Genomic DNA, 26,432 nt, shown 5'->3' with positions numbered 1-26,432 from the left:
ACTTGGATGGGATGGAGATGCAGACTAACAGTTTTTTGCCAAGCACTTGAAAAACAGAAGATATTTTAAAATATATCCTGTCTAAAATGGAAATCGAAAAATTGTTTTAAATACCGCTGTAATAAATTAGACTGTAAAGTCTTTATGATAATTATAGCAAAAAGCTTCTGAGGTTAGCTGTTACAAGATATATCTAGTTGATTAGTAGTAAAGAGCAGTGCTTCAGGCTGTGCACCTCATTGTGGTATTATCAAAACTGTCTCAACCACGCATTCACGTCTCTCTTCTTCTCAGGTTTCCAAGTTGGAAATGGAGTCCTGAATTTTGAAAAACTGCATACTTTGTTTTTTTAGCATCATTCAATAGCACATTACTTTATTTGCCCTATATTTCTTTACTGATTATTTGTTTCGATTCAGTGTGCTTTCCATAGTTGTTTTCCTTTATTGGAATTTCCGTGACACTTAGGAATCATCATATTTGTAGGAAACCACTACTTGAGGATGTCTGTTTCTTTCTTTTATAATTTCTCTTTTAATTTTTTTGTTTGTTTGTTGCCAGAGTTTTAGGGGGAACGGGTGATGTTTGATTGCATAGGAAAGTGCTTTCGTGGTGATTTCTGAGATTTGAGCGTACCCATCACTTACCTGAGCGGCATACACTGTATCCAATGTGTAGTAAATAGTAAGTGGTAAATACAGGAAAATGCTACTTGGGAAGTCGTCTTTTTTCTATCTGTTTCTTTTTTAAATTTTTGTTTCAATAGTTTTGGGGGAACACTGATGTGGTGATTTCTGAGATTTTGGTGCACCCATCACCTGAGCAGTGTACATTGTACCCAATGTGTAGTAAACAGTAAATGGTAAATACAGGAAATCACTACTTGGGGACCTCTTTGACTTGTCTGTAAAATGGAGGATTTTGATTATGTTTTATCTAAGTTCCCTTCCAGCTCGAAAATAATATGATACTTACTTCTTTTTCTTTCTACCCTTAAAAAAAAAAAAAAAAACTATTGCTTTTATTCATTTATGACATAAAATAGTGTGGTGGATAGTTCCAAATCTAGAGTTTCAGCTTGTTCACGCTCCATTTAGAAGGATTAAGGCCTGACTGATTTGCAATGTAATGGTATTCCAGGTATAACTCATTCAATCAATAATGGAAACTGAAAGGCAGTTTCTGAATCTCATATGTATATATACACGTATATACTACACACACTAATACTAACATTACGATGAAATGTATGATTACTACACTTGTCCTATAACTCAAAATTGGTCTGATCACAATTTACTTATTTATGTTGATACAGTTCTAAAGATATTTGACCTATATTTTGCATTTTCTTCAAAGGACAAAGTCACTGAAGTTTAAATTGCCATTCTCAGTATCAAATACAAATAAATTGCTTGTCTTTCATCTGTACATTCATCTTGTGAACATTTGCAAGCAGAGAGACTTCCTTATATAGCAAATAGGGTTGGTTTCCTTCTTAATAATATTCTGTGAAACTGAATTTGGTTGTATAATTTCAAATACAGCAGAAATAAGATGAATCTTATCTTCCCTATTCTGAGAGAAGTAAAATGGTTAATCCTCTGTGCAACAGAGTTAAATGGAAAGATTCAGACTGAGAGAAACTGTAATTCCAGTGGCTGGAAATACATTCATTCTGATTTCCTTTCTGGCTATGCTACTGACGTTTTAAGTGACCTGAAGTAAGTCATACAAATGCATAATTTCCTGTTAGTAAGTAAATATTACTAATGAACCTCACGGAACTTTGTATAAGTTATTAGTTATTGAGAGCCAAGTACATGAAGGCTGCTATAGAGTTTTATTTGTCTTATAATCAATTTTTTAAAAATCAGATATTTAAAAAAAATCAGACTATTTTACAGTAGTGTTTTGTATAAATCATGGTTTTTCCTTACTGTTTCTTTCCTCCACCTCCAGATTCTGCCCTATGGACCATCTTAGAGCAAGACATTAGCGGTGTGAAAACGTGAAAAATATAAGGTACAGAATAAGCAAAAAACCTTCTTAATATCCATTTCTAAATATGGTATGATTATAAAAGAAAAGCTTATCATGGTTTCTAGAAATGAAATTAGTTATCTTGGGAGGGGTTCTCTGTTAAAGAAAGCTTCTAGTCACAATTTCGCCTTTAGAAAAAGCATGCTGTTGGATAGGACAGGAGGCATCACTTTTATAATAAATTTCTAACCTTAAGTGTTCAACTTTGGTAAATCATAAAGGATTTAGGACATGACTTCACCAACTATTTAAGCTCAAGTTCAAGGGCACTGGAATTTGTTTAGCTAAGTCAAATCAGATGCACAAATAAGGAGAACATGAGAGACCACAGAAGCAGTAGATAGCCTAGTGATATGGTTTGGCTGTGTCCCCACCCAAATCTCATCTTGAATTGTAGCTCCCATATTTCTCACATGTTATGGGAGGGACCCAATGGGAGATAATTGAATCATGGAGGGCAGTTTCTTCCATACTGTTCTCATGGTAGTCAATGAGTTTCACAGGATCTGATGGTTTTGTAATTGGGAGTTTCCCTGCAGAAGGTCTCTTGCCTGCCACCATGTAAGACATGACTTTGGTCTTCCTTCACCTTCCACCATGATTGTGAGGCCTCCCCAGCCATGTGGAACTGGGAATCCATTAAACATCTTTCCTTTATAAATTATGCAATCCTGGGGTGAGAACAGATGAATACACCCAGTAGCAGTCCCCTTGTCTGCATGTGTAATCTGTAGAATGGTGTCATTGTATCATCTCTAGAAGAATAGTGGCATTGAAGGCCTCTGTATGGGCACTGTACCGTGTTTTCACCAAGTCCTGAATCTTCAGGAAAAAGCCCTTTTGTTACAAAATGAACTAGCTTCTTTTTCAGTCCGTATCCTATTAACCTCCCAGCAGTGCTTGATGTTTTTATTTGCCCCCCTGGTCAGGAAGCATCAATTTCCTTGGCTTTTCTGACAACACAGTCTCCCAATTTTGCTCCTAACTCTATGACTGCTCCTTCTCATGCTTTGTATCCTCTTTCTCCATGGATTCTTTCTCTACAACTTCACACCCAAGGAATATACTGATAGGCTGCTAACCCCAAAGCCTCGGCGGCCAGTGCACTCCATTTCTCCAGACTTAGATCCACCCTACCAGCTGCTCATCCACTCTGATATCCTGCAGCCACCTCAAACTCAAGGTGTCCACTAATCTGGTCAAATTGCTCCTTTTTTCTGCCCTTCCCCAATCATGCATTTATTCTTGGATGCAGTATCCAAGTGAACAGCCTCCCTTACTGCACCTCACAACACAGGTGACCTCCTTCTCCTTTACCTTTTACCAGTTCTACCGGTAGATCACAGACCACTGTCAACTCTTCCTCCTAAGTTTATCTGTAAAGCAGATCCAAGACAGAGCTCTGGAGCTCTTAGAACTTCCTGGCTTTAAATCCCAGCTTTTTGCCTTTTTGGAACTCCTGAGTTTGAGCTGCTCTTCTCTTTAAACTTGCATTTCCTCATTTTTTACATAATAAAATAATACTTATATTTATAGAATTTTGTATGCATAACAAGACCCTACACGGAAAACATACATGCGAGCTATTCTTATGACTAATTCCTATTCTCCATCCTACCCCAGTCTTTCCCTCCATCTGCAGGCTTTTCTCACGGGGTCACTGTAAGAGCCTTCCCATTGATCTCCTGCCTTGAGTCTCCTCCGAGATCCAATCTGTCCTCTCACTGCAGTTGAAGTGGTCCTTTCAAAAATGGAAAGATAATGTGCTCTTCCAAACTTCCTACCCTTCAGTGACTTCTTATTGGTTTTCAGATCCATGCAGTTCCTTACCACGGTGCAAAAGAATCTTCAGCTCATGGCTCTTGCCTACCATCCCAGGTTCAACTCAGGTCACCTCCACTTTATTCTGCCTGCCTCCACTGTACTGAAATTTCTGCTTCTAGAATTTGCCATGCTGCTTTTTCTTCCCAAACATGCTGTGTCAGGAACATTCTCTTTTCTTTCCTCCTTACCCAGGCAAAGCCTACACGTCCTTCCCCTTAGTTCCTTTTCCCTATTTTAATTAGATGTCCTGCTGCATGTTCTCACAGCACCAGCATTTATTACAACACTTATCTTGTGGTTATGGATTTTTTTAAAAACAATCTCTCTCTTGAGACTGTTCTGCTCAGCTTCTATCTCCTGTGACTAACCCATGTCTTATACAAAGCAGCATTCTCTTATGCAGAATAAATGGCCTCCAGGGGTAATATAACATGTTTTCCGTCTTGTTCCCTCCATAAGGCTTCCAAGATAGATTTTCCAAAGATGGTCTCCCCAGAGACATATATGGACGGGCTCCTAGGAATGTATGACCCTTACGCCCCTGTGATTTAAACATTATTTTTGTTATACTTATCATCTTTGTTATTTATGCCATTTTTCTCTTTTGCCAATGAGGAAACTAAGAAGCAGACAAAAAGTTGAGTGACTTTGAATCATTCATCTAAGTAGAAGACAGATGCCTTGCCTCTAGTTCATTAGCAAGGAGAGGAAAAAACAAAAAGAAGCTTTAATACAGTAGGTACTAAGAACACCTCTGTCTTGAGCAGATTTAGACCTGCGTGGCTTATCTGGGTTTAGGGGTGGTGAAAGAAAGCAGCATTGACACCTCCAGGGTCCTGTGCTGAGAGTGGGAACAATGTTGCCAAAGGCAACAGTCTTTGCAAGTGGCGAGGGAGGAAAAAGAAAACAGATCAGCGTCTTTAGCAACAACAACACATGTATAGCACAGCGCGGAGATAAGTATGTCAGAAACACAAGTGTTTAAGAGGCGTATTCCTCAAGAGAATCCTTTTATATGCTTTAAATAATTCTTAAGTGTGAAATGCAAGTTGTGCTTGAACTGCATGTTAGGTATTTTTTCCCTAAAAACCCTCACACTCAATTCGAGGACAAACTCTGCATTTCTTATTACTTAACTAGAAGAGAATATTTTAGATATTCTTCAGCTCCGTTAAACATCAGCACTGACTAAAAAAGTGTATGCCTAGGTGGGTGTTGATTAATGGTGCTAAGAACACTTTGTGTGGGATTTTATGCTAATTACCCTTTATACCCTAACCCATGTCAATTTTAACAATCTAAATTAGCATTTTCTCCTAGGACTCAGGAATGTGAGAACTGTGAAATTGGCTCAGTAAGCTGAGTTAGCAGTGAGAAAATTGAGATGTTCTATATTCCCATATTAACATCTGCTGCTTGTTCAAAGCGTGATCCTTCCAAAATGATGAAGATATTGAAAGAAAAATGAACAGGGATAGGAGCGTTACCACATACTTTATATTTTTTAAAAAGTGCAATATTTGACATTGTCATCAACAGTGCCAGCTAATAATGCCTGGAATAATGGAGTTTTAGTATACAGTGTTTGAGAAATTGATCATATTATTGTTGACACCAATATTTTAGCTTCTCTGCTATTTGTGGCACTTATATAACAGAACAAACTATCAAAGACAATTGGTTATGAAAAATATCAGGTAAAATCACAATAATAATTAACTTTTATTTTGTTTGTTTTTGAAGTAGCTCCAGTAAGTAGCACAGGCATTTTCAGGTGATGTTTTATCAAATAAAATACCAAACTCAGACTCTTCAAGAGGAAGATTTATAGTAACCTCCTATCCCATAAACTAGAATGTGGACTTGGACATTTAAAAATCAGAAGCGTAGAAGCGTTAGTTGTAAACTGCGTCGGAAAGTCTCTTTCCCCATCATCTTAATGGTCTCGTCTAGGTTTGTAAACTACCCAGTTTCTTGTTATAACCTGAAGGACCTAAGATATACACAACAGTGTTAAGAGGACATGGTATTAGAAGCAAAACTGCTCAGCTTCAGAGGAGGATCCAGCTGCTATGAAACCAAGGTCCAGCCAAATGGTGACTTGGCTGTGTACATATTGTGGTGAAATCTGAACCACATAGTAAACAGTTCTCAGGTCACAGTTAATATAACATATGTACCCAAAATTATTTGAGTTGTTCCCAATATCCAAAAGGTGTTCACTGCTGACAGTTGGGTTTTGAAATCTGGATTCAGGTTAATTTGGATTATTAGTTAGTTGTTCTAGTTTCCCCAGCATTCTGGAGATTACTGCAGTGGGGAGCAAGACCTCTCTATCTCCCCGATTTCCAGTGGTAGAAACAAATTTAGAGAGAATGGCTGCCTCACTGGAGACTGATCTAAGAGCTGTGCAAGAGACTGCAGAGAGGTTTGTGCGGGCTACTCTCTCTGTTCCTAGGAGTTTCCTGGAAGACCCACTGACTCAATGAGGAGTGGAAGGCCAGGCCCTCTGCATGATGGTGGGTGACAGTTTGGGCAGTGTTCAGGTGGGCTATACTCTGACATTCCCTCATTTTCCCTTGTCAACAAAGTCACTAGCTGCTTCCCTCCTCTCCTAGGAATGTCCTTCATGGTTGGAACTTCCTCTATCCTTTAAAATCATCTTCTTATTTCCCAGTAATATGTTCATAGCCCCATGGATTTTGCCACTATACAGTTACAAAAGAAGTAATTTAGGTCATACCAAGACACGTAATTCAAGACCAATTTTGAAGACTAAATGTGAGTGTGGCAGAGGGAAAAACAGCTAGAGTATTTTAGGAGCATCTCCATCTATAACGATCATACTTGAGCATCACAAAATGTATTTCACACAGGCAACATGTCCTATCACAAAATCACACCCCATTAGAGAAGATGGACCATTTTTCACCCATCCCACAAACATGCATACTACATTTAATTTTACTCCCAAAGAACAACAGTCTTTTCAAACCAAAATGATCTGGGTTCAAATCCAGCTTCTGCCACTTAATAGTTTCGTGAGCTGGGGCAGTTACTTAGGCCCTCTGGGTTTCACTCTCATCATCTGTAAAGTGGGCATAATGTTGTGAAGATTATATGAAAGGCTGGGAATAATGATGAGAGACTCTGAAAATGCCTAGCCCGTGCCTGATGCAAGGGAGGTGCGCTGTGAGTTTGTTCTGTCCTGTGAGTTCCTTCTTTCACTGCCATGCTAACCTTTCCTTGCAGCCAGACTTCTCAGCCTCTCCAACCAAATCTTTATGTTGCTCCTTATGGCTTCTTTGTACTCCTCTTTTACTGTACTGTGTCCATTTTTTGGTCACTTTATCTACTCTGTGGGCTTCAACAAGGTTATTATGCCAATAATATGGTTTGGCTTTGTGGCCCCACAAAAACTCACCTTGAATTGTAATAATCCCCAGGTGTCAAGGGTGGGGTCAGGTGGACATAATTGAATCATGGGAGCTGTTTCCTTCATACCGTTCTCATGGTAGAGAATAAGTCTCACGAGAGCTGATGGTTTCATAAATGGGAGTTCCCCTGCACAAGTTCTCTTGCTGGCCACTGTTTAAGACATGCTTTTGCTTCTCCTTTGCCTTCCACCGTAATTGTGAGGCCTCCCCAGCCATGTGGAACTGTGAGTCCGTTAAACCTCTTTCCTTTATAAATTACCCAGTCTTGGGTATGTCTTTATTAGCAGTGTGAGAACAGACTAATACAGCCAATGAGTTATAAATTGTATCTCTGGATCACATATTTTCCAATCAGTCTTATCTTTTCTTTTTTCTCTTCTCTTTTCATTTTATTTTATTTTATTTTATTTTATTTTTGAGACTGGGTCTCAGTCTGTCTTCCAGGCTGGAAAGCAGTGGTGCAATCATGGCTGCAGCCTTGACCTCCCCAAGCTCAGGTGACCCTCCCACTTCGGCTTCCTGAGTAGCTGGGACTACAGGCATGTGCCACCACACCAGGCTAATTTTTGTATTTTTTGTAGAAACGGGGTCTTGCTATATTGCTCAGGCTGGTTTCAAGTCCTTTATTTCTCTGAAGCCTCCTGGACATTGTAATAGATTTCCTTCAGGCATCCCTAACCCAAATATTTTAATATAAATGGTATTTAATTCTGTCTTGATTTCTGATATAAAGAGACAAATCCTATTAATCACATCTCCTGGATGTCACTTGAATCCGTATTTCCCTCTTGACTGCCATTGCCACTGTCCTAATCCAGATGCCTCAGTCCTTCTGATTCCCTACAACAGCCTTCCTGATTCGAAGACTCACACGCTTGCCCCCACCCCATGCCGTCTTGAGAATCCCATTCCAATCAGACTTATCTTTCTGTTAGGTAATCATAGCCCTATTACTATTCTGGCTTAATTCATTAAAAAAAAAAAACTTCATTACTTGGGATAGAATTCGATCTCCACTGCATGGCATCGACATTCCTCTGTTCTGCACCTTTAGCTCATTCTTTTTCCTTGGCCTGAAACGTGCATTCTCCCCTGCTCAGCCTTTTGAATTCCTGTCTGTATTCGAAGACTCTACTCAGGTCCCCAAAACAGCTATTCCTGATACTCCTGGGGCAGTATTGTGCTCCCTGGAATTTTGTACATACCATGATCACAGCATTTAGCCATTTGAAAGAGATTGGATGCAAAAAAATCATTGCAATCAATCTGATGAGAGCACTCTGAAAGCAATATTTGCTTCTGACTCATTTCACTTTCCCAGAACCTGTCACATAGTAGGGATTGATATTGGAATGAATGAATGAAGTTCCTTTCTATCCTGATCTTGGCAAACTAAACTGCATGTGTTCTCTTTCTACTTTTACTTATGTGCTCAGGGGCTGCTAGGTATTCCAACAGTAATGAATTTGGCCCCTGTCCATTCTTTTATTAAAATAAAGCAGGCTTCCTGCCAAACCTGACTTTAATCTTAAAAATCTCTGTCTTCAGAATAAACTCTTGCCCTCTGTCCTAGTCAGAGAAACTTCAATCATCTTGCTTTTATTTTGAGGAAGAATTGCTCAATCGTTTCTTATATATAAAGATTTCTAAACCCCCAGGAACTTATGAAAGATTAGATCATAGACTTTAAAGGGGATTTGATAACCAAATCATCCCTAATAAATATCAAAAAACTACTTAATGCAGTTATCCCAGTTAAGCATCAAAAATTAAGTTTTTGTTAGATACACAACAGATTGATACCTGTACTGTGCTTAATGGTCTGAAAAGTGCAGTGAAATGACCAAATTTCTTAGTATGCCGCATACATTTAATGAAGAAAAGCTGCACATCTCTGAACTACTGAACTCCATTTTTCATCATTTTTGTCTCATTTAAGCTACATTCAGAACTGTACAAAATGTTGCCATCATTTCTTTCATTGAAGCATTTACACGTCTGCAGTTGAAGCTATTTCTTGCGAACTTGATCTTTATTAAATATATCTGATTTATGTTCTGCAGGCTTGAGAAAGGTCAAATTAATTTCATCATCATTTCTCTTTCCACTGGCATCTGTTGTGCAGCATGGTACTGCTGTTATAAATAAGGCTTCCTCCTAAGGAACAACATGGTGTCTTAAATTATATCCAGTGCCACAAATGATTCCAACTCCAGTTCTAATCAGGCTCCGTGGCTCTGGCATGTCACATAGGGTCCTTTGGAAATTTGTTCTAATATGTCTTATATTTCAAAGAATTGTGCATCAGAAGTTGACTTACAAGAAAAAAAAACTAAAGAACAGCACGAAAATCATATATTCACTCAAGACAAAGAAGAAATTGCAAGAATAAACTGGCTTTGAATATATGCATGAACATATGTTTAAGACTCATAGTTTTGTAGACTCTATCATTTTCAGTTGCCTGTATCTGCCTACTGTAACCCATCCATTTTGCCCCAAATCAGTAAGAGCTCTTGCAAGCAAATAAAATGTCAAAATACTTTTCTTGGTGCGGTATGGCCGATATAAATATGAAGATCCTCGAACTTGAAGTCTAGTCAACAAAATCACCTCAAACTGTGCATCAAACTTTGAAAAGTTGTCCATCAACAAACGGCGAAAAAGAAAAAGGAGAATTAGCTCCACTTAATTCTGGAATTAGTTTTTCTATTGCAGATTGGTTATTTTTGCATTGTATTTTCCTACTGATTAGTTTATTAATGTAGATAAAGTATTGATTTGGCCTTATTATCTTGAAGCAATTTAATCACCTTATAGAACTTTTATACATTCTAGTTGCTTTTTTAGGAGATTGCCTTGCATGTTTTCAGTATCAAGACATCCTTTGAACATGATGGCAAATTTGTCTATTTTTCTTCCCATCTTTTTTAATTCACTGCCCCAAATCACCAGAAATGATAGTGTAAAATACAAATCTTTGGTTCTAGCTCCCAAGTGTAAATAAAATGATATCAGTAAATATACTCAATACTTATTGTACTTGATAACTTTTTAAGGAATCACCTTAAGATAAACTACCACTATTTTCATATGTAACACTTCTTAAAATTAAGAATGAGCCTGGGTGCAGTGGTTCACACTTGAAATCACGATGTTTGGGAGGCCACGGTGGGAGGATCACTGGAGGCTAGGAGTTCACAGACCAGTCTGGGCAACATAGCAAGACCCCATCTTTACAAAAATATAAAACAATTAACTGGGCAAGGTGGCCTATACCTATAGTCCTAGCTACTCAGAAGGCTGGGGTAGGAGAAGCACTTGAGCCTGACAGTTTGAGGCTACAGTGAGTTATGATCATGCCACTGCAGTCTAGCTTGGGTCATAGAGCAGAAACTGTTTCTTAAAAAAAAAAATAAGAATGACTTACAAATTTTAACAAGTGCCTTTCAACAATTATTGTAACAGTACATTATTTTTCCTTTGACCAAAGACAATAGTGAATTATAGCTGTGTAAACTTTTAAAATCAATAATGGGAGAGACAGGAGTCTGTATAGGGCAGAAGGGTTCCACAAAAGAGGGCTATCTTCCACCTGGAAAATAATAGTGATTATATAAGAAGGCCTTCTATGAATGATTAATCGGATGCAATTTCTTGATCAGCAATTGAATTCCTCAGTTCATAAGTATCATAAGGTTCACTGCAAAATGGGCAGAAATATTGGTGATTCATGGAGTAAGTCCCAAGATGTGCTTGCCTAGTCAAAGAAAAATCAGATGTAGACAAAGAAGTGACAAAATCCAATGGGCAAATAACATACGTTTGTTGGAGCACTAAGGAAGCATAAAGGTAACTTTCTACAACCATTAGAATCCTGACGTCACCACCACCACCATCCCCCTTCACACAGGGACCGAACAGCAACATGGCTTTTAAAAAAGACTCATGAGAGAATTCATGTTCATCCTGAATTACTTCAACCGGAATGAAAAGGAAAATTATCGACTTTATGATTGGAAATTAACTGCAACATTAGCTAATTTGCCTGGACATGCTCCCAGCTACCCCGATTATTTCTCAAGTGGAGCAGAGGGAGACAAAAATGAAGGGAAAAAATCATGAATGCTTTGTTCAATAAAAGTTGTGTTGACACGTGGAACTCAGCGAGGATGTGTAAATGACACCAGAAAGTGTCCAGACTGCCAATATATGCCATTTATCTACGATTGCAACTATACAACGAGCAGGCATTATGATAATGAAATTGATTTCTGGAACATTGTGTCGACTCTTGAGGCAGGAATTGGATTGTAACCAGAAATAGAGGCTCTTGAAGAATATGATGTGGCTTGAGAGTTGAATTAGTTTCCTAGAAAGAAACTTTGTCATACTATTAGGTACTTTTAGCCATTCCCAATTATTTTCATGCCCAAGAAAAACCACTATAAACCAGACAAAGTAATTTTCACTGCCACTTGCCCAAAGCCTCGTATAATTTGCTGCAACTGCCTAAGCCTTCATTTCCTGCTAATAATGGAGCCTTAATCCTGCCCTTTGCAGGGACAGTGGAAGTTATTTATGATCCCTAGAGCACCACTTCAAAGAAGATTCTAGAGAAATAAAAAACATCGAAAAAGCACTTGCACACCACTTACCAGACCATGCAGGACTTCTTTACCAAACTGCACAAGATTCTGCAGCTTTGGGATAAGAGGATTTTTCAATCCATTATTCTGTTCAACTTTGTCAGAAATGTACTTTTCTGTTTATTCACATATTTAAACTGTCTAACATCAGGCATCTGAAAAATGACAAAAATGTGGACAAACTTGGGAGGTAAATGAAGAATAATAGCATGGGTGTAACTTGGGAATCCCAATGACTAATAATGAATAAGATATTGCCAGAAAATGCATTAGGAAATGATTGGAATCTCAGCCCACAAACTCAAGTCTTTTTTGAAAAAATACATTACTTTTGTTATTTACTTTACATAAAGTTTACATGACTCTGACAACATATCATACCATTTTCCATGGACCTCTTTTCTTGGATACTATTGTGGCTGACTCTCCCTATAAAAGGTCAGGCTCTAGGAAGTCAGTATGGAGCCCATTTTTGGGGCAATGGATGAAATTTCCAGTTCACCATGCTTTCTGCTGACATTCATATGTTTTATTTTTTCAACAAGTCATTTTAGAACCCAGTAGCATATAACATAGAACTTTAGATTGCAAATTTTCCTAGACAGTGAATCTAACTTCTGGCACCAAATAACTGGTTAACTTTAGGAGAGTCACTCAATTTCTGTTTTCTCAGTTTTAGTTCAGATGGCCCAAACGGCACATCATGAAACTCTATAAACAGCAGATGTGGTACACTCGTGTCTTGTCAAGTGGAACGGGGACTGGCTTTCCTGGGACAGCTAGGAAAAAGCTCTCTGAAGATGCTAAGTTAGAGATGGATGCTGCATGAGGAGAGAGATGAAAGGCAACTCATCTCAGACAGAGAGGAAAGAACATGATGCAGCCTGAATGAAAAACAGGGATGAAAATAGGATGAGAGCAACAAGACCCCAGGGCGAGTGTGGAGAAGCAGGCAGGGGATGGAAGTGAGAAGAAGTTTTAAAATGGGGCTGACTTTGACTTGATTTAAATTAAGCAATAACATAGGCCAGACACAGTGGCTAACACCTATAATCCTAGTTCTTCAGGAGGCTGAGGTGGGAGGATCACTTGAGGCCAAGAGTTCAAGACCATCCTGGGCAACACAGTGAGATCCCATCACCGTAAAAAATAAAAATACATTAGTGGACGTGAGAGTGTGTGCCTGTGGTCCCAGCTACTCAGGAGGCTGAGTCGAGAGGATGGCTTGAGTCCAGATGTTTGAGGCTCTCAGGAGGCTGAGTCGAGAGGATGGCTTGAGTCCAGATGTTTAAGGCTATAGTGAGCTATGATTGTGCGACTGTACTCCAGCCTGGGTGACACAGCAAGATCCTGTCTCTTAAAAACAAACAAAAACCAACAAAAAACCAGTCATATCTATTACATAGAAAAGACTGAAGGAAGGCCAGCATGGAAGAAGATAAGAAGCGACAGTAGAGAAGATAGAGAGTGGTTTGTCCAGGGCAGAAGCAGTGAAGATGACAAAAGTGAACAGAAATGCAATGGACAGGGCAACAAGATAGGGCCACTTCCCAGGTGATTGGCGAGTGGCCAATGTTGGCCTGAAGAGGGGAATCCAGAATGACTCCTAGATTTTCATTGTTACTGAGCAGGTGGCAACATTGGGAATACCGAGGGAAACATTTCTTTTGGAGGACAGGGGGCTGTTAAGAAAACAAGTGTTCCGTTGACAAAGCACCTTCATTGTCTATCCCTACAATGTAACCTTGGAGCTGGGTGTGCTCTTCTGAGAACTAGAACTCTCTGGGGAACCTGGGGGTCCTGGGATTCCCTCTCTTTAGAGGATCTCATGGTGATTCTTCTTTTCAGCCTTTTCAAGGAGCAAGGTCAGGTTTGCTAGGCCCCACAGGTTAAGACCGACAGACCTCTCCCTATGTGAACAGGAGGCAGCTTCTCTCTTCTTCATACTTTGCTCAATTGTTGCTGTCTCCTTCCTCTACCTTACATGGCTCAAAGGGATTTTTGCAAAACAAAATCCAGGAAGTATTAGAGTAAATTTCTGCATTGGGTCCTGCTTCTTATCTCCTCCAAGCTATGGAGAAACTGTTTGACACCACTGTTACCTCTTGACTTGGGAGAAAGGGAATAAGAAACATATGACTTATTTATTATGAAAGGCTCATATACGCACAGCAACCAGCAAATGCTAAAGGAGCTGAAAAAGCAAAGAAGGAGGCAGACAAATCTCGTGTGTTGCTATTGGGTGATTTATGAAGGGAACTTACAGACAGAAGCATGGTCTTGGATAGTTGTAAGACAGGCAGATTTCTGCAGTGTTCCTTCCCACACTCAGGGCTTAACTACGGTAGGGAAAGGGTTCATGTGCTCCAGCAAGACAATAAAAGGCCACCTTCCAGAACAGGTGAGAATACTATCTGTGTCATTGTCTATAATTTATGCAATAACATCAGGGTTACTCTGATCCATGTTCTTACCCTAGAGACAGTAAATAAAGTAGGAATCAGGAGGCATTCATGGGACTGGCGCTCATCAGAGGTTAACATGGTAGATTAGCATCCAAGATGAAGTCGCTTTTGTCTCCACGATGGCAAAAGTAAACATAGATTAATATCCACAAATATTCAGCTCCATTGAATATGAAAAGAAAGCGTCTTTCATCTCCTGAACCCCTTTCTCTGTTAAATAATCCTCCTTAGGGGATTTTACTCACAATTTGCCATCAGCTTTGGGCCTATGACACTTCATTATCCCACTGAGGGCCCTGTAAAATATTTATTCATTGAATAATTCCAAGCTTACTATTGACCACCCACTCAAGAGTAAGCCTGAATGTACTGGGTTACTATGTATCTATAATCCCTGTGTCTTGTGCTAAAGCCTTTATATATCCTCACACATTTAATCTTCAACACCACCCTCATCTCCAGCCTTCACTTTTGATTAAAGAAACTCAAGAATTTAAATGAGCCAGTCAAAATTATTAAATCAGCTGTTCATAATTAAAATTATTGGGTTAGGCAGTGTACTTCCTGCACCACACCCATTCTTATAATCTAGAGAAAGAGGTAGAAAATATTCAAAGAGTGAGTCGCATAAGGGAAAGATACTTGGCATGAGTAGAGCATATGATCAAAGGATTTGTGCCTGTGTGAGATGTCAGGAGGGCTTCCTGGAGGAAGTGACATTTGTATTTTGCTAGTGGAAATCTTGACGATAAAGAGCTATTGACACACAAATATGAATAATTAAAACAATAGCATTTCAAGCAACTTGACTTTTACTCCACTTTTGTAGTCACCCCTAAATAATTAAAATAATTATAATATCATCAGGTGGAAGCCTAATTTAGTAGAATTGTGGCTTTATGTGTAGGGTGTGTGCCTTTGCACAGCTGATTTAAATTTCCTGAGTTCCTTTACTTAGAGGTGGAGTGTGGAGATGAGGGTGAAGTTAGAAGATTAAATGGGATGATGCAGAAAGGTTTTTTTAGTACAGGGCACACGGATTATAGATACACAGTAAGTGGTAGTTCTCTTTCATCCTTCCCCACTTTGTAAGCCTAGTTTTTTGTTGTTGTTGTTGTTGTTTGTTTTTTGTTCTTTGAGACTGGTTCTTGCTCTGTCGCCCAGGCTGGAGTGCAGTGGTGCAATCTCTGCTCACTGAAACCTCCACCTCCTGGGTTCAAGTGATTCTCCTGCCTCAGCCTCCTGAGTAGCTGGGATTACAGGCACCTGCCACTATGCCCAGCTAATTTTTGTATTTTTAATAGAGATGAGGTTTCACCATGTTGGCCAGGCTGGTCTCAAATTCCTGACCTCAGGTGATCCACCCACCTCGGCCTCCCAAAGTGCTGGGATTACAGGTGTGAGCCACCATGCCCGGTGGACCTAGTTCTTATTTACTCACTTGCAATCAACATGTACTAAACTCCTGCAAGACGTTAATCTCCATGAAGGCAGGATCTGTGTTTTCATTTTAGATTCGTCAGCAGAGCATTGTTGCTGGATTATGCACATCTGTTCAATAAATGTACTTGCATGCTTGGTTATTTATTCACTTTAATAGACTAGGGACAATTACCACAACTGACCATGATGTGGAAAAAGACATTCAAAAAAAGAGTATAACACTGATTCTTATTCCCAAGACAAAGAAGATAGCGATGAATGGAAAGCTGACACCCTAAAAATGCCCAGGGTTTGACAAAACCTGTGGAAGTATGGTGACACACACCTAAATTGCCATATTTCTGTTTTTTTAAATCTTAGGCATATTTTATTCTGAGCTTGATTTAAACTGCTTCTTGACATAGTTACTGCTTCTATGATGTAATATGAGTCAGGTAGAATGACATTTCTGGGACTACTTTGTTTTCCACATTTAATTGATTTTGTTTGTTTGTTTGTTTGTTAAAGACAGTCTCGCTCTGTTGCCCAGGCTGGAGTACAGTGGCGTGATCTTGACTCACTGCAACCTCCACTTCCCAGGTTCTAGCAAGTCTCCTGCCTCAGCCTCTGGAATTGATTTTTTTTTTTTAATTTTGATTTCAATTTTTTTCTGAGACAGAGTCTCACTCTGTCACCCAGGCTGGAGTGCAATGGTATAGTCTCAGCTCATTGCAACCTCCACCTCCTGGTTTCAAGCAATCCTCCTGCCTCAGCCTCCTGAGCAGCTGGGATTACAGGCATGTGCCAGCACACCCGGCTAGTTTTGTATTTTTAGTAGAGATGGGGTTTCGCCATGTTGGCCATGCTGGTCTCGAACTCCTGATCTCAGGTGATCTGCCCATCTTGGCCTCCCAAAGTGCTGGGATTACAGGCATGAGCCACTGCTCCCGGCCACATTTGATTGATTTTTAAACATTCTCAGAAAACAAGACTCTTTCGAAATATCTCTATCAATGCTGCCGGTGACATTACACTGTGCCCACTTTAGTGTTTGGTTGAACTTGTTTCTAGCCTTCCAAATCAGGTCCAATGAAAACATATTGGAGGGGAGAAACGGAATATCGCCACCAATGTTTACCATCAAGATCACGTTCAAAGAACAGTTCACACTAGGTCAGTGTAAAATATTGTGCAGGCCCGACTGTTAAAATGATGGAAAACAAATCTCAAGGCATTAAAAGGTGGTAGCTGAGAGGATGTCTTTCACCAGATATGTGTAAATTTATAAGTTTTGTGTAAAGTATATTTGCTTATTTTCATAGATATATGTTTTTAACTAGATTTTTATTCTTGTAGATGAGTCAAATGTTTCCTAAAATTGAACTGAAGCTTTCAGTGCAGTGATCTGACACTCTTCTATGATATTTTTTCCTGGTAAGTTGATGGAGAAGAATTTGTCAGCATTCTCCATATACCCCTCCTCCAAATGAACGTAAAATCTCCATTCCTTTGGTTAAATACAGTTTAGGGATTCCATTTTGTATCTTTTCTTTAAAATGTTGGGGCTGGGCATGGTGGCTCATGCCTGTAATCCCAGCACATTGAGAGACCAAAGCGGGAGCATGACTTAAGGCCAGGAGTTTGAGTCCAGCCTAGGCAACATAACAAGACCCCATCTGTAAAAAAAAAAAAATTTAGCCAGGCATGGGTGCACACCTGTACTCCTAGCTACTTGGGAGGCACAGGTGGGAAGATCCTTTGAGCCCAGGAGTTGGAGGCTGCAGTGAGCCGTGATGACCACTACACTCCAGCCTGGCAGACAGAGGGAGACTCTGTCTCAAAAAAATAATAAATTGAGGCCAGGCGCAGTGGCTCATGCCTGTAATCCCAACACTTTGGGAGGCTGAGGCTGGCAGATCACAAGGTCAGGAGATCAAGACCATCCTGGTAACACAGTGAAACCTTATCTCTACTAAAAATACAAAAAATTATCCAGGCATGGTGGTGGGTGTCTGTAGTCCCAGCTACTCAGGTGGCTGAGGCAGGAGAATTGCTTGAACCCAAGAGGCAAAGGTGGCAGTGAGCCAAGATCGCCCTGCGGCACTCCAGCCTGGGCAACAGAGTGATACTCCATCTCAAAAAAAAAAAAAAGACATTTTAAAATTAAGGATTAATTTTGTATCCATAGAAATGAGCTCATATTTAGTGTACAGTTTGATAAGTTTTGACCAAAGTGTACACTTGTGTAACCCACACACCTCCCAAAAGCACTGATTATTTCCATCATTCTAGAGAGCTCCCTTTTGCCCATTTCCAGCCAAATATACCCTTCCCCAGGCAGCCACTTTCTAACTTGTATTACCCTGGATTTGTTTGGTCTGGATTCAGACCTCAAATAAGGGCTATCATAGTCTCAGTGCTCTGTGTATCTTGTAGTTAATTTTTTTCACACAGCACAAATCTTTTGAGATCCATCCGTTGCTGTTGTCAGAGATATCAAATGTTGCTCCTCCTGTTGCTGGATAGTATTCCACGATACGTCACAACTTGGTAATACATCTGTTATTGCCGTTCTTGTCTTTAAGTCTACCATTTTGTTTGGTTTCAGTTTGTTCTATCTGCTATTTGTTCCTGTGTTCTCTCTTTTCTCACTTGCCATAGATGAATTGAAGTTTTGTTGCTTGTTTTAATATTTTACTTTATGTCCTCTTTTGACTTTCTAAAAATTTTGAAATAATTATAGATTCATGGGAAGTTGCAAAAGTAATAAATAGATTCCCTGTAACAGTAACCTCGCTCCTCCCAATGAGAATATCTTTATGTAACTAGAGTATGATATCCAATCCACAATGTCAACATTGGTACAATCCATAGACCTTATCTGGATCTTACCAGTTTTACATGCACTTTGTGTGTGTACACGTGTGTGTATGTAGTCTTGTGCAACTTTATCACATGTGTACGTTCATGTAACCCATTACATTCAGTAGAGAAATTTCTCCATTACCACAAAGATCCTCCATGCTACCTGTTTACAGTCAGACCTGTCTCCTTTTCCCCAAATCTCCAAGCCCTGGCCATCACTACTGTGTCCTACATCTCAATAATTTGCCCTTTCAAGAATGGTATATAAATTAAGTCATTCAGTAGATAACCTTTTTGGATTAGCTTTTTAAATTCAGAATAATTTCCTTACGATTCATTCAAATTTTTGTGTTGTTACTAGCCAACTTTTAAAAAATTTTTGAGTGATATTCTATTGTATGGGTGTACCAAAATTGTTTAAATGATTCACTCTGAAGGTCTTTGGACAGTTTTTAGCTTTTGGCTAATACACAACTTTTATATAGACATAAGTTTTATTTCTCTGTAAAAAATGCCTAGGAGTAAAATTGTTGGATTTCATGGAAAGTACATGTTTAGTTAATTTTTTAAAAAACCTGCTATTTTCCAAAGTAGCTGAGCCATTTTACATTCCTACCAGCAATGTATAAGAAATTAGATTTTTCATAGGTTTACCAGCATTTGGTAATGTAACTTAAAAAAAATTTTTTAGCTGTTCCAATAGCTGTATTGTGATACCTCATCGTGGTCTTAATTTGCATTTATCTAATGGCCAATTATGTTGAAAATATTTTCACGTGCTGAATTTCCATTTAAATATCCTCTTTGGCAAAACGTCTGTTCATTTCACCTATTTTCTAATTGGGCCTTTTAAATAATATCTTACTGTTGCATTTTGAGAATTCTTTACATATTTTAAGTGTAAGTTATTTGTCAGATATGCAGTTAGCAAATATTTTATTCTGTAGTTTGTAGTCTTTTTATTCTCATAACACAATATGTTCTAGAAGTGAAGTTTTATTTTTGATAACATGTAGTTACTTGATTTAATTTATGCCTCAGGGTTTGGTGTCATATTTAAGAACTCTTTACCAAACCTTAGGTCCCAAAGATTTTCTCCTATGTTTTGTTCTAAAGGTTTGATATTTTTAATGCTTTACAATTAAACTATAATCTATTGAGAGTTAATTTTTGTGCAAGATGGGAAACTTAGATCCAGGCTTCCTTCCTCTGGGCCCATGGATGTCCAGTTGTTCTCGTATCATTTTTGGAAAACATTGTCCTCCTTCCATGGAATTGCTTTTGCACATTTGACAAATGTCAGTTAATTGATCATATTTGTGTCAGTCTCTTTATGGATTCTGTATTTCATTGATCTATGGGTCTATAGTACTACATTGTTTTGATTAATGTAACCATATATTAAGTTTTGACATCTGGTCAATTCCTCTCACTTTCTTCTTTTTCCAAAATTGTTATTCTAATTAGTTATTCTAATTACTAATCTAATTATTCTAATAACTAATTCTAATTAGTTCTAATTTTTTTTTTTTCAAATAAGCTTGCCTATATCTAAAAAAACAGCTTTGCTGGAAAGATGACAGGAATTGTATTAAACCAGTACATAAGTTTGGAATAGAATTGACATATTATGTTGAGTTTCTTAATCCATGGATATGTTCTGGCTCTTCAATTTTAAAAATAGAGACATGAGTGTATATATAACGTAATATGCTCTCTCTATATATATGTTTTAAGAGATAGGGTCTCACTGTCACCCAGGCTGGAGTACTGTGTCACGCTCATAGCTCACTGCAGCCTTGAACTCCTGGGCTCAAGCGATCCTCCTACCTCAGCCTCCCAAGCAGCTGGGACTACAGGTGCTCAATACCAGGCCTGGCTAATTGTATACTCTTAGTCTTACAACTATTAGTAAAAGTAACCAACACATATACATTTGTCTCATACATTTGCTGCTGCCAGGTGAGGACTAAAGCTCAGCTCTCCACTGGACCAAGTCAACACCAAGGAAGGGTCAAGGGAGGAGTTACTTGTAGCACCTCATTGCTCCTGGGAGAGAAGAGAAGTTCAGCTTCTCCTTAGATCCCATTGACAACATCACAATGCAGGAGATGATATCACCAAATTGATGTTCTGTTCTCCTACACCAACCTTGTACCAGTCCCTTCACTCCAGGAATCAAGGTTTTCTTGGGGCTTTGACACTTATTTCCAGTCACCTGCTGGGGGTTCTAGGTTACAGGTTTTTCCAGTGCACCATGTGGTACATATTGTGTTATTTCTAATGTCTTGAAGTTCCTAGCCAGGCTGATTTTTTTCTCTCCACGTTTCAATGTTCCTGTGTTTGTTTCCTGTAGTATGACCAGGGTTTTTCAGTTATAACAGAGAGAAATAGCTTGGAATGAGTCTACCCCTACTTAGACAGAACTGGAAATCCCTCTATCCACTTTCCCATTAAGGCTTTCTTGTTATTTCATAGTGGTTGCTCTAGAGAGTATAATATGATCTTTAACTTATCACATTCTATCTTCAAAGAATATTCTGCTTCTTAATTAAAAAATAAAAATCTTACAACAGTATGCTTCTAATTACCAGTCTCCCAAACTTTGTACTCTTATGAGCATATATCCTTTCTCTAAGAATAATTTACACAACATATTTTAATTTTTTTTTACTTTAGTCAGTAGCCTTTTTAACAGATTTAAAGATAAATACATAGAGAGAAATGTTTTACATTCTTCATATTTGTCCAACATATTTACTTTATCCCGTGTGTAGGGGTTTCCGAGCCATCATGTCTGTGTTTGGGTTCACCAGAGAAACAAAACCAGTAGAATATATAAGGAGATAAAAGAGATTTATTATGGGATTGGCTCATGCGATTTTTGGAGCCCAAGGAAGCTCATCTGCATCCTTGGCCATTTTGCAAGCTGGAGCACCAATAAAGCGGGTGTGGTCATTCTGAGTTCAAAGACCTCAGAACCAGGGAAGCTTATGGTATAACATCCAGTCCACTACCTTATTGCTAGCATCTTTATCTTATATATGTATGATTGTATTTCATATCATAGATGAAGATTCTTGTTATTTATATTATATCCATTTAACTTCCCTCTTTCTACTGGTTAAGAAATCAGTTCTCAGCCGGGTGTGGTGGCTCACGCCTGTAATCCCAGCACTTTGAGAGGCCGAGGTGGGTGGATCACGAGGTCAGGAGATCGAGAACTTCCTGGCTAACACGGTGAAACCCCGTCTCTACTAAAAATACAAAAAAATTAGCCGGGCGTCGTGGCAGGCACCTGTAGTCTCAGCTACTCAGGAGGCTGAGGCAGGAGAATGGCATGAACTCGGGAGGCAGAGCTTGCAGTGAGCCGAGATCTCACCACTGCACTCCAGCCTGGGCGACAGAGCAAGACTCTGTCTCAAAAATAAATAAATAAATAAAAATAAAAATAAAAAAGAAATCAGTTCTCTAATTTACCTATATAGCAATGGTTCTTATTGTGATCTGTTGTTAACAAACACTTAGAATACAGCCCAATTATAACTATATAATTTAATGTATGTAACCACTTGATGTACCAAGCCGTCATTTCTATTTATTTAGCTAATCAATACACTGAAAGGTACTCGGTATTGTATTAGATTTTTCCAGGGGCCTTTATGTGTCTTCTGGTTCAGACTTAATGTATGAAAAAATGTTTTTAGAATTGATCAGCTTACAACTTCTGCAGAGGTCAAGATTTTCCAACCCCATCCTCCTCCTTGCTTAGCACATTTATAAATCAAATGTAACACATTCTAAGAAGAGGACCTGGGGTATGGGAATGTAGGTGACAGTTGTTTGGTGGCTGGGTAAAAACAAGACACCATCTTTTTTTCCTTTCTATCTCAATAAACTGTATGTGTCTAGGGCCTAGGAACTTAGAACCTGGCCCACCATAGGTATTTAAGAAATGTCTAGAATGAATGTTAATTGAATGGATACATTTATCAGTGGGATTATTCATAAAGAAACCAAGAGGCCGGGCACGGTGGCTCATGCCTGTAATCCCGGCACTTTGGGAGGCCGAGGCCAGCAGATCACCTGAGGTCAGGAGTTGAAGACCAGCCTGACAAACATGGCGAAACCCTGATTCTACTAAAAATACAAAAAATTAGCTGGGTGTGGTGGCACATGCCTGTAATCCTGGCTACTCGGGAGGCTGAGGAAGGAGAATCGCTTGAGGTTGTGGTGAGCTGAGATTGCGCCATTGCACTCCAGCCTGGTCAATAAGAGCGAAACTCCATCTCAAAAAAAAAAAAAAAAAAGAAACCAAGAAAGGAGAAAAGAATGGTATCTGAGGTCAAGTTTCCCATTTCCCCAAAGCAGACCCTGAGAGGTGGATGCATCTTTAAGTGACTTATGAAGGAAGCACTCTTAGGGAAACTCATAAGGGAGTGGGAGAAACAAGTCAGGAGAAGAAGAGTCCAGCCAGGGTGAGATTTCATCAAAGTCTCAGTCTCAGCCTGACTGCAGGGAGACCTGGAGCATAAGTCAGAAAAAAGTGGGATTTTTTTCTGACTGGAGGCAAGGGTACTAGGCTTTCAGACTCTAACTCCTATACCTGTGCCCTCCAAGGGGTAGGGACCGGGGATGTAAACTCCAATGTGGCCAGATCTTTGTATAGAGGCTAGGTGCTTTCTGTAGCTCAAGGGAAGGCCACCTAACAGAGTTTCAGGTGTAGACAATTTGAAACTAAGGCACAAGGATACCAGAAAGAAGCTTATTGAATAAGTAAGTGATTCTGAAAGATCTGAGCAGAATGTGGATTATATCTGCTACAAGTGGCAATAGCTACTTGATAACAAAAAAAGAAACAGATTAGATAGTGTAGGTAGCCCAGTGTGAACAATAGACAAGACAGGGAGGTGTTTTGACAGAGTGAAGGTAGGGAAAGAAAGGTCTTTGGGAAGAATTAATGTATACTGATATACCAGTTACACACTTGGTAACAGTAACCAAAGACTCATCAGTATATAGTAAATACAGACTTTGGTGTTTTTTTAAAAATATGCAATATAGGTATGCAATATGCAATACATAATATAATATGCTATATATGTGTGTGTGTGTGTATATATATATATAAAAAACATAATATACTCTCTCTATATATATTGTTTTAAGAGATAGGGTCTCTGTCACCAAGGCTGGAGTACCGTGTCACACTTATAGCTCGCTGCAGCCTTGAACTCCTGGGCTCAAGCAATCCCCCAACCTCAGCCTCCCGAGCAGCTGGGACTACAGGTGCTCACTGCCACACCTGGCTAATATTGTATACTCTTATTCTTATAGCTTTTAGTAAAAGTAACCAAAACATATACATTTATCTCACTGACTACAAGAGAAAACAAAATTGCTTTTGACCAAATCAGTATATTCTCTTTAAACTCGAAAGGTTTTAAAGATGGAGAAACACTCATGAGTAGATTCAACTCCACTCAGACTCCAGTCAGGTTAGTTGTAGACTTCTGGTGTCTTCTTGGTGATGAACTAACACAATTAAATGCCCAAAGTCTGTCATTTCCTTCTTAATAGGCTTCTGGGTTTGCCTACAGCTTTCTTAACTGGAGAAAACTGCAATTCCCTTGACAGCCATGGGTTATTTATAGAAAATTGGCTTAGGCGCTGCAACCTGTATAAAACTGGGCTCTTTTATTTCTTGTATGAAGATGTGTTTGCTGAAAATCTGTGTGTGTTTGAATTGTAAGGTGGAAGTTGACATACTGCCTCCCTTTTTATCAGGTTAATATTCCATGTTCACAAAATTGTAAGACAAGTTTTAACCCTCAAAGTTATCCCTCCCACAAGAGGTTATAATTACTATTTTTGACTTTGCCCTGTCACCTTTATTCTTCATCTCTTCTCTCACATAGTTCTTTTCCCTCTGGAAAGCTAGTTTTTATTCCACGTTTTCTTAAGTACAGAATTGGCTTTAATTCTAAATCAAGTGATTGTCTAAGTATGGCTGACGCATGCCTGACCAATTTCCTGATCAGGTGCATTAGCTAAACTGCTGTAATTTATAAAGTTAAGGATTAGTACCACTGCACATCAGCTTCTTTGCATCTTTGTGTTATTTAAAGATACAGTTCAAATTATGTGTCTCAGAACTTAAAAATTTAAACGGTGTAAAATAGATTCTTTGAAATCACAAATTGAAATTTCTTTCTTGATTTTTTTAAACTTTTAGGTTGATCACAGTCATTGAAGTAAAACATTTTTTTGTGTGTGATTACTTTCAAAACATCTGTTATGCTAAAGTCGGGTAATTTGCTCTTACCTTTCTTGTCTCAAAATGTGCCTAACATTCATTAGAAATGTCTTCCTTTTTTAAGTAGAGTACTGGCGTATTTCTGCTTTTTAGATCCCAAATCTATTTTGTACTATTCAATAGGCATAAAGTCATTCTCCTCTCAATTATAGACCTTAAAAGCATGCACATTTGAACACCCTCTCTAGGCCTAAGGTCCTTATTAGTAATTGAGGATAATAACATGACTTACCCATGGATTTGTGGGGATTAGTGAAACAGTAGCAGTGAAAATGCTTCCCCCATGAGAATTAGTATTATTTCAGTCACATTAATCTTTAAATGCAAACAAATTTGAATACTACTCTTGCCACCATGACCTAGAAAAATATTGAATATTCATTATTAGATATTTGTGGCAAATATCTTTTACTGCATCTTCCCAACTGCCAATGACTTATTGACAGCCTTTATTCAAAAGCAACTGAGCCTCTGACAGCTATATTTAAATCTCAAGATCTGCATCACCCTCTGTGACATCAGATTTTCTTCCCGGAGGAGCTGAAATGAGTGATCACCACTTAGTCTTTGTGGCCCCTTGAATGGTGAATAGGAAGTCTCTTAATTGATGGGTACACATGTGTGTGAAGCGTTGAGAAATCTGAGCTGCAAAGAGAGATCAATGAGGTAGAAAATGAGGGGGAAGTGAAAACAAGAAATGCAGAGAATATTTCTGTAGTCTGTGTTACACATGGCTTTGCTGATCCCTACTTCTGGATCTTTCCGTGCCTCCTGGATGCCCAGAAACAAAGTGCTATGCTTTATATAAACAATCCCACCCCACCTACAGCCCTTGTTTTCATTCTCCTTCTCCTTTTCCTTCTCTTTCTCCTTCTTCTTCTCCTCCTCCCCCTCTTTCTTATTCCTTTTTACTTTATTTATTTATTTTTTTTGGTCAAGGCTAATTTATGGCCCTTTGCATTACTTGAAAACTTCCAACCACAAATAACTTATGATAGGTATTTCTTGATTAACCAAGAGATATTTGAACATTTGCAAGTAAATTTTGGAATGCGAGGAATCAGATTCATATTTATATTTTACTCACACTGATTTCATGGATCCGCTTTGTGTGGATCATTTTTGCAAATTTTGATTAACAGTATTAGCAACACTTAAAAGTTCTATATTACCATCTGTATTTTACAACGAGGAAACCAAAGCTCAGAGAAGTTAAATTCCTTTTGAAGGTCACTTCCATGATATATGCGATTCAAATCCTAGTGTCTTCCAAAAAATGGACTTATCAGAAAAAAAGAAGAAGAAATTCCTAGCACCTAGACTTTTTCCACTTAATTATCCTGCAATTCCCTTTAAGGGCTCAATGGAACCAGAACAAAGATTTTATGAACATTCTTCTTAATTTCATATA

General features: G+C 38.7%; 1 long non-coding RNA gene across 1 annotated transcript in view; it reads right to left on the bottom strand.

The window, feature by feature from the left end:
* LOC103887293 overlaps nt 1-13,057 on the bottom strand; it is a 32,023-nt gene extending 18,966 nt beyond the window's left edge. Inside the window, exon 1 of the long non-coding RNA XR_002524177.2 lies at nt 11,963-13,057. This is a non-coding gene — a long non-coding RNA (uncharacterized LOC103887293). The remainder of the gene's footprint in view (nt 1-11,962) is intronic.
* Nucleotides 13,058-26,432: the final 13,375 nt, after the last annotated feature.

This window comes from Papio anubis, chromosome 11 (assembly GCF_008728515.1).
Source record: "Papio anubis isolate 15944 chromosome 11, Panubis1.0, whole genome shotgun sequence".
In the NCBI taxonomy this organism is placed as follows: Eukaryota; Metazoa; Chordata; class Mammalia; order Primates; family Cercopithecidae; genus Papio; species Papio anubis.
This window is presented reverse-complemented; position numbering and strand designations above follow the sequence as displayed.